The 16,842-nt window shown below is 30.9% G+C and overlaps 1 protein-coding gene across 6 annotated transcripts in view; it reads left to right on the top strand.

Annotated features, from left to right (window-relative positions):
- LOC111003351 (potassium voltage-gated channel protein Shaker) overlaps positions 1–16,842 on the top strand; it is a 194,914-nt gene that overhangs the window by 106,014 nt on the left and 72,058 nt on the right. The gene's annotated exons all lie outside the window — the stretch shown is intronic.

A 16,842-nucleotide genomic window follows, 5' to 3' on the forward strand; every position in this document is an offset into this window, starting at 1 on the left:
AATGCGAATTGCGTTTACCATGTCTAACATTAATTAACTGATTTTTTTTGCTTTCTTTGCGTTACGACTAGGCGATAAATGTCAAAAAATAAAAATGCACAATGTGTTACATTAAATATAGATTTTCGGCACTGTTTGAAATGCCGCCAAGATATCAGTAGGGGCCATCATCTACACATCGATTAATGTCACATAATGTGGCGTTAAAGTGATAATATTTTTTGATATTTAATAATTTACTGATTATCACTGTACTGTTATTTCATTTTTAAGCGTATTATTTCTTGGGACATTAATGAATTGGTGAAACGGTCCTTTCACGTTTTCGATTCATTGTTTAAATTTCCCTCCGTTCTTCTCGCACCGCAGTCAATCGGATTTTCGCGAAGGCAAAATCGTCTTGACAGTTTTGCGGAGAATCTTCTGTTTAAAAGAGCTGAGTCAGCGACTTGTTTTAAACTTAATGCAAGATCTCTTTAGAGCGTGAATCTTTAAATCAAACTTGTTGAAAGTTAATTTCGTAATAATTCCTGGGAACAAAGGCCTCGGTTCTTGTAATGTGACTTTTGAATTAACAAAGTGTAAACAGGCTTTGTGTTCCGGTTATAAAGTAACCTTTATTACGTTATAAGCAGCGAAAGAATGCACTGCATACAAACTTAAAAATGTAAGACACCGTAAACGCCTTGTTTGTCGTTATTTGTAGCGCAACTCAAATTATAATATTATTGAAATGCTTTCATTATTTACGCTTGAACAACTCAGTTAAACATATTCTACGTTTTTCTTTGATGAGAAATAGCATTTACAAGGATTCATTTAATATTGATGAATTAACCTATTATATGCATTATTATACTAATTCATTGATTCGTGGCCTGTTATTGGTCATATGCCTTTGACTAGGAGCTTATGGAATCATTCTAATGATATAAAATTCTCCAAATCATAAGAACTACACTTTTAAGTAATTTGTGTACGTATTAAAACCGGCTTTGCTTAAATAAAATTTAATAAAATCTACGCGTGCACGATGTTCCTTAAGATTTATTGGTATAATGATGTTTTTTTTCTGAAAACATGTAATTTTCGTAATTAGATCTATCCAATTTATTATGAGAGAGAATCCAAAAAAATGTATTTAAAGTTTTCTATTATTTTCGGAAAAAATATTGAAGATATTTCGTGTACAATATATTGGTTTAAATTAAATACTATTTTCCTCTTTATCGCGTTTATAAATATTGTATAATTATATACAAAATAATTATGTTTTCGTAACATGAAACACATATTTACAATAGAAGCCTTATTTCTCATAAGTCGACATTTATATTTTTATGATGTTGGCTGTTAGCCCAAGCGTTGTGATAATTTCTCCTGTCCCCATTACCCAAATAAAACTATGGATTGCTTTTCACATACGGTACGCTTCCTTCTTTAAGATTTTAGTCAATACTCTTTATTAAGTACATTAAACATGTGCTGTTATTTTATAAATTATTGCAAAACTACTTTTAAAAAAATATTAACATAATCATTAAACTTACTTTTAGTTTAAAAATCGGCTGAGATACTTGAATCGGTTTTCGTTTTTGACGACCTTATGGCGATTTTTTCTCATGCTTTTGACAATGTCTTTTGGGGTAACGGGGCCCCTTGGTACAATGCACGGAGCGTCTCTTGTTGGAAGCTTACCTTTAATATAGAAAAAAATAAAATTATTTAATCTAAGGAATATAGACTTAGATTATTTTTTTTTTTAAATAAATAAATAAAAATTAAATAATTAGTCGCCTAAATGCTTTGATGCTAAAATTATTTTTTAATTGGTTTTACGTACGTTTTGCAATTTCTCAATCAATTACATACTCAAGAAATTAATTAGGTACCTTAAAAATAATTGTAACGAAAATAAATAAAGCAAGCTTTGCTCATGAGATATTGCTTTTCATACAATATCCAGGATTGTTTAACTAGGGTATCCACTTCATCTTCTTTACCTAGAATAGCATGAGAGCCTTGTTACTTCTTTGGTTGTTTTGAAGTCCCAGAAGTTCCGGGTAATTAATATTTTTTGCCTTCCTAGCCACTTATTTCACTGATATACGCGCAATGTGTGCGTTATATAGCTTTCAACATAAAAAAGAACTATCTGGATTCTCAACCAGCATAAAATTTTACACTTTAATAATAGAATGCTAATCTAAAACTCACTGTTCCATAAGTAAAATATTCTAGAATTTTATATTCGGTTTCTTTTCATATTCTTAATTGTAACTTTATCTATACTAATATTTTATCTATAAAGAGGAAAGGTTTGATTTTTTGTTTGTTTGTATGAATTGAATAGGCTCCGAAACTACTTGGCAGATTTGAAAAATTCTTTCACTGTTGGAAAGCTACATCATTCCTGAGTGACATAGGCTATATTTCATTTTCAAAAAAAATAATCATCCTTACTAAAATTACGAAAACATTAACATTTGTTTATTATTTGATACAATTCTAACAGATGGCGCTGAGTTAAAGGTAGTTTAGTTTAGGTCCGTGTCGTGGTACCAACGTTTCACATAAGTTCTCCTACGGTTTCCCTTGATTAATTTACTACTATGAATTATAACAAAAACCTTAGCCACAGCAACGCTTGGCCGAGTCTGCTAGTTTTAAATATTTAGAAGCGTCTCTTTCCGGATTCTTGTTTCATTTATATTAAAAATGTTGAATGTGATGTAAATTTTTTAGAACGCAAAATTTGGTATTATTTTTATCATGCACACTTTTTAAATAGAGTAGGTAATAATTAAAATAAATTGGGCTAGTTTGGATAGTGACCTCAATTTTTTCTTAAGACTTTGACTCAACTTAATATCTTATAACCCCTACATGGGGCAGAGTGCTTCCACAGCGAGTTTTACAGAGACTTTCCGATCCTCTCCACCTCCTCTGCCACAGTATGGCGCCAGGTTTGCTACCGCACGGCTACGCTTCCGCATTCCTTGTGGGTTCCAATCTAAGTGCCTATTTGGGAAGATGCTTCGGAGTGTATAGCCTATCCATTTCCATGTGCGTATCACGATTAGTAAGCAGTTCAAGTCACGAAATGGAAATTTTTATTTTGCTAATTTATACCTTGATCGAAATTTTGACAGCAGATAATTTTGCGATTTCTAAGAGGCCTTGCCCTTTGCAGTGGCATTTTCTTTATAGCTCTATTAAAGTTGCTCGTACGATAATAACTGTACTGAAGGCCGATGATTTACTTAAAGCATAAACGGTCAGACGAATATGTATCTGCTCTCTCGTATCTGCGGTTACGAGATTTCATACAACGGTTAAGATCAAATTTTCTCTGTACCATTTCAGCCTATTGAAAATACCTAGTTTAGAAATTCGGCTACAATCAAATCCAGCGTGCTAAATTCTAACATTTTGCAGATGAAATGCCTAAATCTATTTAGAGCGATGAGAGCTTCCAACAAATTTTACGTTCATTGTGTAAAGAGATGTCAATAATATGTTTTATGGGACGAAATTGTCAAAATTTTATTGATTAGATACCTAAACTATAGGACAATTATCAACATTTCCGGCAAAGTAATAATATAAAACATTATTAAATATCTGAATGTATTTTAAAGGCAGAAACGAATTTCAAGTGAACTTGCCCAGGTCTATTTTATATATTAAGATATTTATATATTATAATAATTATAAAGTTAAGAAACTTTTACAAAAAAGAACCACTTAATACATTAAAAACGATTTACTTTAAATTTATCAATATTTAACTATTCATAAACGAAACATAAATCGTTATTCTCAAATAATCATCTTTAACAAACAAGATCCAATATACATGGATCTTGTTTGCTGAACAATGAGAAATTGAATGGACAAGAAAATAATATCTTTAGACAAGCGATGAAATCTAAAGAGTAAGCTATCTGTTTAATCTTGATAATGATCTTCCTCAGGAGCTTAATGAGGGGGTTCATTTATTTTATCACTACAATTGACCTAGTTTTAATGGAAAAGAGCCAAACTTTAGGCAATTTTTAAAGATTTAAAGCCGTAACCCAAATAAGGTCACAATGATAGTCTTAACTCACAATTCATTTTAAACTTTCGTTTTATTACACTGACATATTACATAAATATTGCGAAATGGACCTGGAAAGAGAAATTGGGAATCATGTTTTTCCATAATTATATTTCTATGAAATTCTAATTGTACCTAAACTATTACTGACATTTTATAATTGTCTATAGATTTACAATTATTAAAGCGACATGGTACTTTATCTGTTGACCCATTTTCAAATATTTATATTCAAGTGCCTCATGTTTTAAACTTCTACGTTCTGTGACTATTACTCGTCGTATTTAGTTAAAAAAAGGTAACTGAATCTCAATGTAGGATGAATTATTACTGGCTTATACTTCCTTAAAAGAGTCGATTATTTATTAGGCATTTGTAGCATATCATTTAATAGAATACTCTGGGCATCCTGTTAATTTCACAAGAATCCGTTACATCTGTCTATCTTGAGTTATTCGGTTTTAGTTATTATATAGATATTATATTGTTGACTACTATTGTGGTATATTTGAATATTTTTTAACTTAGCATCATTAAAATTATTCGTAGACAAATAGCTTGAATAAGCAATCAAATACGTATGTTAGAGTAAAATCGTTAGTTTTGAAGCAATAAGTATAAATGCAGGCGGAAGTTGGCATTAAATACACAGATTTAGCTACTTTAAAAAAACATAGCTGGTGCTACGGCGTAGCCGTCTACGAGTGTAAATTGTGCAAATCTCTTCTAATTTCACAATAAAATGGTCGATGTCACAGAGATAATTAAATTTCAATAGACGTTCAACTATATAAGATAATGTATGGGTATAAAGTTTTCAATCGAAAATTTCGGGCAGATTTATTATTTTAAATCCAGTTAAAATTGGAAAGTTGATTAAACGTGTTGTGATACGTTATGAATGAGTAATATTATGCATCCATTTTCCGCGTGGCTCCTTCGCCACTGCTTAGCTGATGTCGCATTAGGTATACCCACTGGTTTAATTCTTGCCTCAACAAACATTTTCGGGGAGATACAGATTGTTGTTTCCATTATAACTAATAAGACCTAATTACAAATGTGTACCTAATATAGCTAATGAAACACAGCGTAATGAAAATTTTAGGTGGCAGAATAAACCTTTTTAACTAGTCCATTAAAAATTTAGGGCCATTGACGACATATGTGACCTTTACACTTCTTATGTAGTTTTATTATAATAGTTAGATTGTAAAAGTTGTCTCTATAATGGAATAACTTTTTTGTAACTAGTTAGATTACTAATCTAAGTGTGGCTATTTCGATAATATAATTACGTGTTATAGATATTTTTATATATTTAATATCTGTAATGCACCGTGTCGCAGCTGAATGGTCAATAACTACTAAAATAATGTTAATATCCCAAAACCCCCCAATGGAACCTCGGACACAAAAATTTAGCATCGTAGCTTATTGCGTTTACATCATGCTCTTTCTCTCTTTATTACATGGAACGAAGTGCATATGACGCAGTGTTAGACCGACAGGGTTAAAATTGGGGACGTACTCATTACAATTACGCTACTTTATATTAATACTATGTATATCGGGGCTCTTTTGTAAAATTGATAACTTCATTTCAGGTTTTATTTCATGAACCCATCTTAGTCTCCTTAATGCAGGAATTGAGGAAAGTCAATTGTACGATTTATTCATATTCACTTAAATATATGTTGGGTGAAAAATATTTCTTATAAAATTAATTGCAAACGATATCCCGCGGGAATAGTCAATCCGCTTGAATAGCTCGCTTCTAGCACAAGTATAGATTGGCTTGGATTTCAAATATACTTGGAGAGAGGTTCGTTAGTTTATTTCACTTGTTTTTCGTGAAATATTGGTTTGGTAAGCGGTGATATTCTAGCTTTTACACGTAGTTTAGTAAATATAACGTTGTGCAATTATTTATTTAACACATCGCTTTTAAATTATTCTCTCTAGTGATTATTTAACATAATACATATTGTACATTCTATACACATATACCATTTGATTATGCGTACACGGGTTACAAAAACTCTGTAAAAATTACTCTCAATTTACATTTACTGCCCATATTTATACTCAACCGGGTAGGATGGACGGGAAGCACCGGCAAGAAACTTTCTAGAACTCTTTTATCCCTAACTGTTTTGGTTCTGTTAGCCTAATCAAATGTTTGATTTATTAATGAATCCACACTTAAATAGGTTTGTTAATATTTATTAATGTAATATTAAATTCATAATTTTTTTATTCCTTATTACTCAATATGTCTGGAACATGGTGTAGTGGTTGCAGCTCCTTACAAACATTGTGTAAAAAAAAACTTGGCGATTAAAAAGAGTGGCGGAGAGTTTATTGCCAGTTCTTCTCTTCCGTTCTACGCCCTTGATTTGAGAACTGGCAGTAAATGTAAAATTAAATTCATTTAATATTTATTTTTTTGAAGTTCATAAGTGTACATTGTTAATAAATTTTGATTTGATTTGATTTGTCATAGTTGAAAAATTTTTATCAGTACAGTATTGTATTTTAGTGTAAGAGACTCGCCTCTTGCATAATTTTCAATTTCTCTTTTTTTTCAGTTTTCCCAATGCATTGTTCAGACCTAATTGTCTTGTTTTGATGATCTTACGTTGATGAGCATAATATTTAATTATTGTCCTGATCTCCGCTTTTCATATGCTTTTTCCAGGGGGGTCACCCAATTAATCAAATATTATGAAAATATATATAACAATTATATAAGCCCGAATGTTTGAAATAGTAGCGGTCTATATTGTTGTGTAAGTATGCCTTTCGCTTACCTTCGGTGACCGCAAGAGGGCAGTATTAAGTGACTAACAGGATTATTATAATATTGTCCTATTAGGGCCACCGCTATTTGTCAACTTCATAGTAACATGTTTAGCATAATCTTTCTCTTATAAGGTCACTGTTCCAAGGTTTTCTTTTATATAATCGCGAATCGTCTAACCTACGTACGTCACTTAAGACATCCTTGAAACAATAATTTGTTTATTTACAACATGTGAACTACGGCGTTTATTTCAACAATAATAATTGGGCATAGTCACCAATAAGTTTTTTTTCAATACCAAGTAAGAATATCGAGACTATCATTTTTTAAATGATTTAGTTGACACTGATTAAAACTGGCATTTGAAGACCTTAAAGTTTAGGATATATTTTCGAAGGCAACAAAGAAAAATTATTGAACGTAACATACGCTCAATTTGAGAGCGAACACTCACATTATTAAATATGCTTTTTTATACCATAATAATTGCAATTTCTCAAACCAATTGTGTATTCGTATTGATTTATAATCAAAATCTACTGAGGGCACTTCTTATCACAATTATTTTTCATATATATTGTAGGCAACATAACATGACGCTAACACATTGCATGAATTAGACTTAAATCATACAAATAATGTAACCGTGAATTTTAAAATATTTTTTCAATTTAAATCCTGGCGAATGAAGACCGCGATATTATATAAAAACTGTTTGCAAGTACTAGTGTACACACGTAAGAAGTGAAACTTCTTTATCACCTTATTTTTAGAAAAATGATCTAATATATGCAACTTCACAGATATTGGTTAAATAAGATTAAATTAGATACAGTTTAACAATAGGCTTTTATTATGTTAGACATACAAGTACAAAAAATACAATAATATCATTTTACCTTATTACTACTTAGATTATTATAGAATTTCATCAATTATAATATAATTGTTACTATTATAAATACCAAAAACACACCAAAGCATTAAAAAAAAGATTTTACTTACGTTTTTTGTAATTCACTGGAATTACAAGTATTTTATATAATAAGTACAATTATATTCACCTCACTAATTTTACAGTTTTAACTAAAGTGCTCATCTGTCTTTTATTATCACAAAATTAACACATTGTGGTAAAAAGAGAGAAAACTATACTCCAAACTCTATTTATTTTCAGTTTTTTAAGGCAGGCAATTTTTTCAAAAAACACTTCAAATTCTAAATCAGAGTATGGAAGGTCTCTTGTTTATATTGTGTTATAATTATGTACACATTTTTAATCATTTTATTTATGATATATGTGAATTTTGCACTGTCCTCTGTACAGTTTCATATTTTGCTTCAACAGTATATATACAATAGATATGCGAAACATTTTTCAAATATTTTCTTTTCAAAGAAACCATTGTTGTTTATGTAACTTTAGCTGTGTTGATGACAATCCAACACAAAGCAAGAGATTCGTATTTATTTTTTTAAAGAAACTTATAAGTCTTCGTCGTCTTAAGAGTCAATTTTTAAGTCTTAAAATTTCCACGTGGAATTATTATATCTACATTTACCTTTGTCTTTTTTATACATTTGATGTTTAGGCTCTTTTATGCATTCTTTATCAAAGATATTTTCAATTACAAAAAGTCCATAGATTAAGATACATTTCTACTATTAGGTCTTTCTTTTCCTTATATAAAATGTACGAATCGGCTTTATTAAATACAATACAAATATTGTTCTATTCACTGTGGCTACGAAATGCTCATTTAGGGTGCGTCCACATCTGGCGAATATGCTGGCAGCTCGCATCTTTGTTCGTGCGCCTCTATTGCGCCGCCTGTGCGCAGTTCACTCGCAATCAGCGCGCAGGCGGCTCGTGTCTTTTTCCTTTTATTTAAAGGCTATTAAAAGTAACATTAAATGTGTAAAAGCGCGCCGATCGCGACTTTTACGAGCTTTGCATGAGTTGCACTAAAGAAGCGCACCAAACTATTGCAGTCATTGCACGTGCGCAGCTTGCAAACGGCTCAATAATATATAATTTAAAGAATTTATATGAAAATAAGTGGCTTAGTATTTATTATGGCTTATAACCTAAAGGTTTTTATGTCAAATACACAAAGTTTCAAATCAAATCAAAATTCATTTATTCAATTTAGATGCGTCTTCCGGTATGCTTATGAATGTCAAAAACGTTTACAAAATTCGCGAAAGACCAAAACTACGCCATCCGTTCGCAAAACTACCAGGTGGCCTTGTTCTGAGAGTTTAAATTTGTTAGCTTGCTTACGAGGGTGATCCATATAAAAATTATCAATAAAGCAGATGTGGATATATGTAAATAATTAAACTACATAATTCATTTCCAATTTCATTAACTATAATTTATTCACTGTTCATACAACGGATATTTTTTATATATTAGCATTTTAATGGTAGAAGAATTTTCAAATTGAAGCCATTAGTGTTTTAGAGAAATTGTTGGAAAATATTTTTTCGAAACAGCATTTAAATAAATATAACTTTTATTGACAATCTTGTAAGTTTATTTCCTATTAGACACCGGTTTCTTGATCGTCTTGCTTTTTAGCATAGGCATAACAGCATTAGTATAGTTTTAAATATATATATTAAGCCTCATTTATTGCTTGAAAGTTTTACAAAATACAAAATATACATACACACAAAATATATATAAATATATTTGTTATTATTTTTAAATGGCTCTTCCAATTGGCTCCATCTCTCTCTGTTTTGAGCATTTTTCTCCCTATTTCTATAACACTAACAAAATACGGCTTTAGGTGTTTCTTTATCCGAAAACCGACGCCATATAAACGTTTAGTTTGGCCGTAGTGACAAAAAATATGTTGTTGGTCTTCCAGTATACTGTGTCCAATTCTTTGAGATGAGCCCGATAACATACTTTTATTTGATACAGCTTCTTTAAACTCAATAAGATTAAATATATAGTAAGCCTTTAAAAAAATAATAAGAACTAGAAATATTTAAATGAAACTTTAAAGCTTCATGGGTGAATTCCAATCTGTTGCATACAGAATGTTCTGAACGGGTTTTATAAAAGATTCTTTGTGGTTTTCAATTGAATGGAAATTGCAATTATTACATGCGAGAGACGATATTGCTTTAACGAAATCAAATAAGGTATTTTCATTTAGTTAATGTGATTTTAGTGCTTGTATATTTTGTCTGTATTATAAACGAACGTAAGATATGTTTTTTTTATATTTGACGGTTGATAATTTTAGTACAGTAATATTAGTACAGTTTCTATTGAGTTTTGTATAATAATTTCAGTCAGATTCGGTTATTCTCTTAAATTATAAATATATAAAATGTTGCATATTAGTAGCGGATGGTAACAATTCATTCAGTTTCAGCGCGACGCCAATAGTTAAACATATGAGAATATCAACTAGCTACTTCATCGCAGCCTCTGCAACAAGATTGGCGCGTCATTAAATTAATTGAATCTCCCTTTAGGCCCCTTTCTCTTTGTCTTGTGTTGTGATAAGACGACATATTATTAATTACCAGTTTAGCGTTTATTTGTTTTCTCAATATATTTACGTTATGTTCATGTCCTGGCTATTGGATTATTTATGCAATGTGCACATTTTGCACCCATGGTAAAGTTAAATATCGGTAAGCATTTCTTAGGGTAGGGAAGTGTATTTTGTATGAAATCATAGCCACTGTGCTAAGAAGAACAGCGTACTAATTCTTAATAGGCCAGCATATATTATTTATAATTTCTACCAATTCTTAAAAGGCCGGCAACGCACTCGCGAACCCTCTGTCATTGAGAGCCTCCTGACCGTTTGCCCCCTGTTCTATAAAAAAAAAGAAAGACAGTTTAATAAATTTTACAATATACCTACGTGGAATTCAAAAATAAATAATTGTGATAATTAAATCCGTTTTAAAATATGTTCTAACTACAGTTTGACGAGTAATAAGTGTTATTTAACGTGGTCAAGTTCATTTAAGAATTTATCAAACTTAATACGATATTCCAACATCGATATCTGCATTACGTTCGGTTCGCCACAATTATTTGAATGGGTTTCATACATTTTAAAGTAGAAACTTACAAGCTTCCTACAGAATGATTTATAAAGTTGGAAGTTGAAATGAATGGATGAAATTTTCGAGAGAAATGAAATTATAACAACAATTCAGTTCTATAGTTTAATAACATTTAAACTGAAGGATGTATAATTCCAATTATTTTGCTAAGTCAAACTTATTAAGGCTTATGATAGTATAATATATATAATTTTGAAGTAGGTTATACAATTATAATATATATATATATATATAATATGAAAAGTCTCGTATTACCTGATCTTAACCAATGAGTACCAAGTTAGAGGATATTTTAAAAATAGTTTCTGTATTTTCAATAAATTAAATTAATTGCAATGTATTTAATCATCATGGTATGGGAGAAGAAACGATGTTATCAGAATTATAATTATATCAAAGTTATTAAAAATTTCGTTCAAATCACTTGTTATTAACTTATAAATAAACTATTGCATAATAGTGCTATGAATATCTAGTTCTTTTGTTAAATTGTAATTTTTATTAATTATTTCTATAAAATACAAGCAAAATTATTTTTACGAAAGTTTGGATAGCTAATTAAAAAATAAAATCATCGATACACATTCGTGAATCAAATTACAATAGTAAAACTAATATATTATTTGACAAACACTAGCGATTACGGCGGTACCATTTAATCAATATTTTGTGTTCTACTTTCAATGGGTGACAAATCTAACTCTTATTACGTTGTGTTAAGTGTCACATTCGTGTCATGTACATGAATAAAAAAATAAGTCAGGTGACGCCGTTAGCAATAAAAGCGATGTCTGAAAAAAATGTTGCTTTTACGACTTAATAGATTTTGCGGGCTGACGGAAGTTAAACAGTTCCTTGAGTGTGCATGTGATTTATTTTTCTCGATTGGCGTGTCACTTTTTTGTACATACACGTGTTTGTAAGTTCAACTCAGTTATACTTTAACGAACTAAAATGATCGTTCTTTCTTTACACAACATAGGATTGTATAGTAAAATATGTGATAGTCAAATACTTTTTAAAATATATTTTAAACGAAAAAACAATGACAATACTCTACTTTTTTGCACTCGTAACATTTTTATGAATTTTTCCTTTGCCTACAAATCACGTAAACACCGATTGTGCGCCATTAGGAGTTAATTTTTTTGTGGTTATATTGTGTAGGCACTTCATGGCGTTGTGTTGACAAGTAAGAAACGTTATACATTACCGAAAAGTGTAGCCTAAATTGTATAAATTAATATTTTTACACACTCACATTAACATTTTTTGTTATTTCTCAAGCGCATTTACATTAGTTTGAGCAGCTTAATTAAAAACATTTTATTCATCTCTATTTTATAGGTTTAAAAGGTTTGTTCAAAGGTTGCCTTTTGATAAAAGAGATTTATTGTAGTCTATAACAGGTGCAAAATTTTACAATAATTTGTTATGTCGAGGCAAGTAGGTCAGTCACACTTTCGTTATTCATTGGAGCATTTTTATTTTTAAAATATATGTAGTATATACATAGATGATTTTTTTGACTGAAAGTCACAGACAACTCACAGAATGAACAGTGTAAAAATTACAGTTTATAAATTTGGTCCCTTGGACTTTTTTTTTAATTCATGCTTCGCGTTTCCTATAACGATTTAATTTAAGCAATAAAAGTTATACAAATGTACCAAAGTTTGTCACAATACTAACGAATATTATAACTTTTTTGGAATTCCATCAAAAATTTACTTCATACTAATTCATTGCGCAACCAAGTTGTGACATTAATATTTCTATGCGAACTTCAGTTTTTCAGTAAGTTAAAATTTAGTGTTGATAAATTTGAAAGCTACATATGAAAACGTATTAATAAGTAATTTTCGTACTAGTTAGTTTGACTTTAACTTTGTTAGTTTATTAGTTTTTGCTCAATTGTCTAGTTTTCTGGATTTTCAAAAACAACTTTGTTAATTAAGTATATCGTAAAATTTTGAACCAGACTGTTTAAAACAGTTCATGCACAAATTTTTGTAACCGAACGTTTTACCACATAGCTATTATAAATAATTTTACTTATAATCAGTAATTTATGCAGTTGCTGTATATATCAATACACATGTACGGGATTTGAAATTAAACTCCGCTAAACCGATTTTGATATAAGTTTTGGTGTGATTTAGTATATTCAAAAAGGGTTTAGATTTACAATTAAATTTATTTAACATCTAGTTGGGTCCACTAGTTCAGTAGGTTCGTTATAGGTTAAATGTTAAAATAAATCTACCTAAATTCTTCCTATTTAGTATTATTTCTTATAATCACAAAATTACTTTGAATTATATTAAATACAGAAGTGTGAACAGACACCCAGGTTATAGCCCGGTATAGTCATGCGGTTAAAATATTATTAATAATACACTTATATCGGAGAAATAAAATGACACGAATATTGCTTTCTGTCGAATTGATTTAGAGTAATGAAGCCTGAAAGAGATGGCTAATCAACGAAAGGGAATATTATAAACTTGGCGTGTTGTGTGGTTCTATTTTTATGGGCTAAGGTTAATAAAACAATATTTCTGGACGTGTATTAAAAACCTAAACTATGTGGTGTAATAGGAATTCGATTATGTATAAAGATTTGGCTAGAGTCTGAACATCCAGTTGCATAACATCTGATTACTCCGCGATACATTTAACTCAGCTAGTAACTGATAATACTGGTTTTAAGATTGTAACAGAAGAACGTCGATTTATCGGTTTTTAATTTAATTCAAAAGGTCTGCAAATTGCACAACTGAGCGTTTTTAAGGCAGATTTAGCCGCGCCCTACCGCTATGTGGAACAAGCTGCCCACTCAATTATTTCCTAACCACTTCGACTTAAGGTCCTTCAAGAAAAAAGCGTTGAAATTATTGAATGACTGGCAGAGCACTTGCGAGCCTTTGGCAATGTGAGCGTCCATGGGCAGTGATATCACTTAATATCAAATCAGCCTCCTGCTCGTTTGCCTCATATTACATTTTAAAAATTGATGATGAATCATACAATTAAAACAAAAAAAATAATACGAGTACTAAACCGTAAAAAAATATCTCAAAAACCACTAAACCATTTTGAGGATACTGTTTTTTATTTATTTATTATTTTCTCAACTGCCATCGTGTCCATGGTACAAATATATTCTTATATAATAAATACATTTGTTATTAAAGAAATTGTTAAAATAAAATAACAATATTATTTTGGTACCATTAAATCCTGGATGCACTTTTATTAATATCAAGATTGATTGCGAATGGATACCGAATATTGATGACACCTCATCCGATTTCATCTCCCCAAAGCGATGCCGCTGTCAAAAATTACATTTTATTCTGGCTACAATTATAAAATGCATTTTTGCGAGCATCAGGACAGTGATAAATGTATCCGTATATTTAATTAAACTCTCTCTCTTGAACGAAGGGTGGATATACATTTGTTACAGATTTGTTATAATAGTAATATTAATAACTGTATTATTATTATTATTAGTTTTTCATAAAAAATAAATTTAATAAAATGTAACAAAATATAATATAGTATATTTATATGGGTACGAGTTAAAGCATTTAGTTAGTTTTTTTTAGTTTTTTGGTAAACATTGGTCATCATTCCCCCAGTTTTGTGATGCAGGTATGATAATAATAATTATTATTTTTCAATTTAATACTATACATACATTATTATAAATAAAAATGATTAGAAATGCTTTGTAATTTGAAGACGAAGCTAATGAATTATGGTTATGACGAGAACCACACAAGGGGTATTACTACATATTATACACGATTTGTATACTTTCAATTACTATGATGAAAGTGTATAACGATCCTTAAACGAATATAAACGTGGCTTAGATTTTGATTTTGATTTTGAAAAATTCCATATGCTAAATACTTGGGAATGTCCTTAGATGCTAAATTGCGATGAAAACAACACGCGAAAAAGAAAAGTGATGAATTAGAAATAAGATACAAACAAATGTACTGGCTAATGGGAAGGCAATCGTTCCTGTCAATACATAACAAATTGCTTCTTTATAAACAAGTGATAATGCCTGTGTGGACATATTATGGCATTTGGCCTTGCTGTACAGCGTGTGTATAGAAATAATACGGGTTCAGAACAAGGTTTAGGGACACTGTCAATGCACCATGGTACATTAAAAATAAAAGTAACAATAGGGATCATAATGTGGATAATCCTAAATACGGTGATACGGTTCGCCTTAGCTCACTTATAGAAGTAAATGCTGAGGCAATCAAACTCCTTGACACAACAGGAATAAGACGCCTAAAGAGAACTACACCTTTTGCGTTAATAAACCTAGTATAGTGAATAAGTAAGGAAGTGCAAGTATTTCAGACACACGACTATTGTGTCAAAACATTTCAGAATACTAAGAATGTTAATGTACAATACGTTAGGTTCAGCTGTTTAGTTGTATTGTAGACAATTAGGTCTAACTAAAGTATTCGTAAACTTTTTTTTAATAGAACAGGGGGCAAACTGGCAGGAGGACCTGATGTTATGTGATACCGCCGCCCATGGACATTCTCAATGTCAGAGGGCCCGCGAGTGCGTTGCCTTTTAAGAATTGGTACGCTCGTTTCTTGAAGGACCCTAAGTCGAATTGGTTTGGAAATACTTCAGTGGGCAGCTGGTTCCACAAAGTGATATTGAGCGGCAAAAACTGCCTTGAAAAACGCGCAGTTGTAGAACGGCGGACGTCGAGGTGATACGGGTGGAATTTCGTACTTACTTTACTTTCACTGTGGTAAAAAAGGTGTGGCATATATTCTTTTTTCAAGAATCGAATAAGAATTTTTCAATGAAAAAGCGTTCTATAATTTAAATTGTTGCTAGTTGGTCTGTATACGGTAGTATCATTTACACACTAAATCGGCAAATTGAATAGCTGGTGATAGAAAAGTAACCATAATTTTGGATAACTCCACGCTTCTCGCTACTAACCGCATGATCACGAACCGTTTAAATACAAAACGTGTAGTAAACTATACAAGTCACATGGAAAGTCAAAACTTTCGATTGGTCAAAGATAATTACAGCAGCATCGCAAACCAATACTAACCAAAAATATCGCAAAGTTCATACGTATGCCTTTAATGAGCCTTTAGCCCCTTTTTTCCAAAATTAAAAATCCCTGAAAGCATTCCGAAAAATTGCATTTGTTGAATTGCGAAATTGAAAAATAATCTACAATACATACTAACTACACCAAGTCCATGGGCGGCGGTATCACTTAACATCAGGTGAGCCTCCTGCCCGTTTGCCCCCTGTTCTATAAAAAAAAGTATTATAGGTAAAGTTTGGACTTTAGCCCCTATACCATTTAAGCCCCTTAATTCATTACTTAAAGCTGGGTTCGATCTTTTAAACCGACTTCACAATCTTTTCATTCAATTCATATAAGCCGCTAAGAATTCGATTACACCGAGATCTTCTCTCTTTGTACCCACAATCCGATTAAATCTTATTATCGATTATCAGATTTATCTATATCGTTTTACAGAGAGACATTTTCATTAGGCTCTTGGTAAACATTTAATTTCAATAATTGAAACATATTTTGTGATATACAAGATTAAATTTGGATTAATAACCCTGACCCAAAAATAAAGTAAGGGCACGCAAATTTCTGCAATTCCATTTAAAAGGGCTTAAGGCATAATCATTTAACAAAAAATTTTTGTCCGCTCAAGCCTTGATGAGGATTCATCGCCCTAGTGATTGCTTTAGGACCTAGGTATTCTACGTAAGGGCGTTCTGAAACAGACCATGG

This window comes from Pieris rapae, chromosome Z, assembly GCF_905147795.1.
Source record: "Pieris rapae chromosome Z, ilPieRapa1.1, whole genome shotgun sequence".
Taxonomy (NCBI): domain Eukaryota; kingdom Metazoa; phylum Arthropoda; class Insecta; order Lepidoptera; family Pieridae; genus Pieris; species Pieris rapae.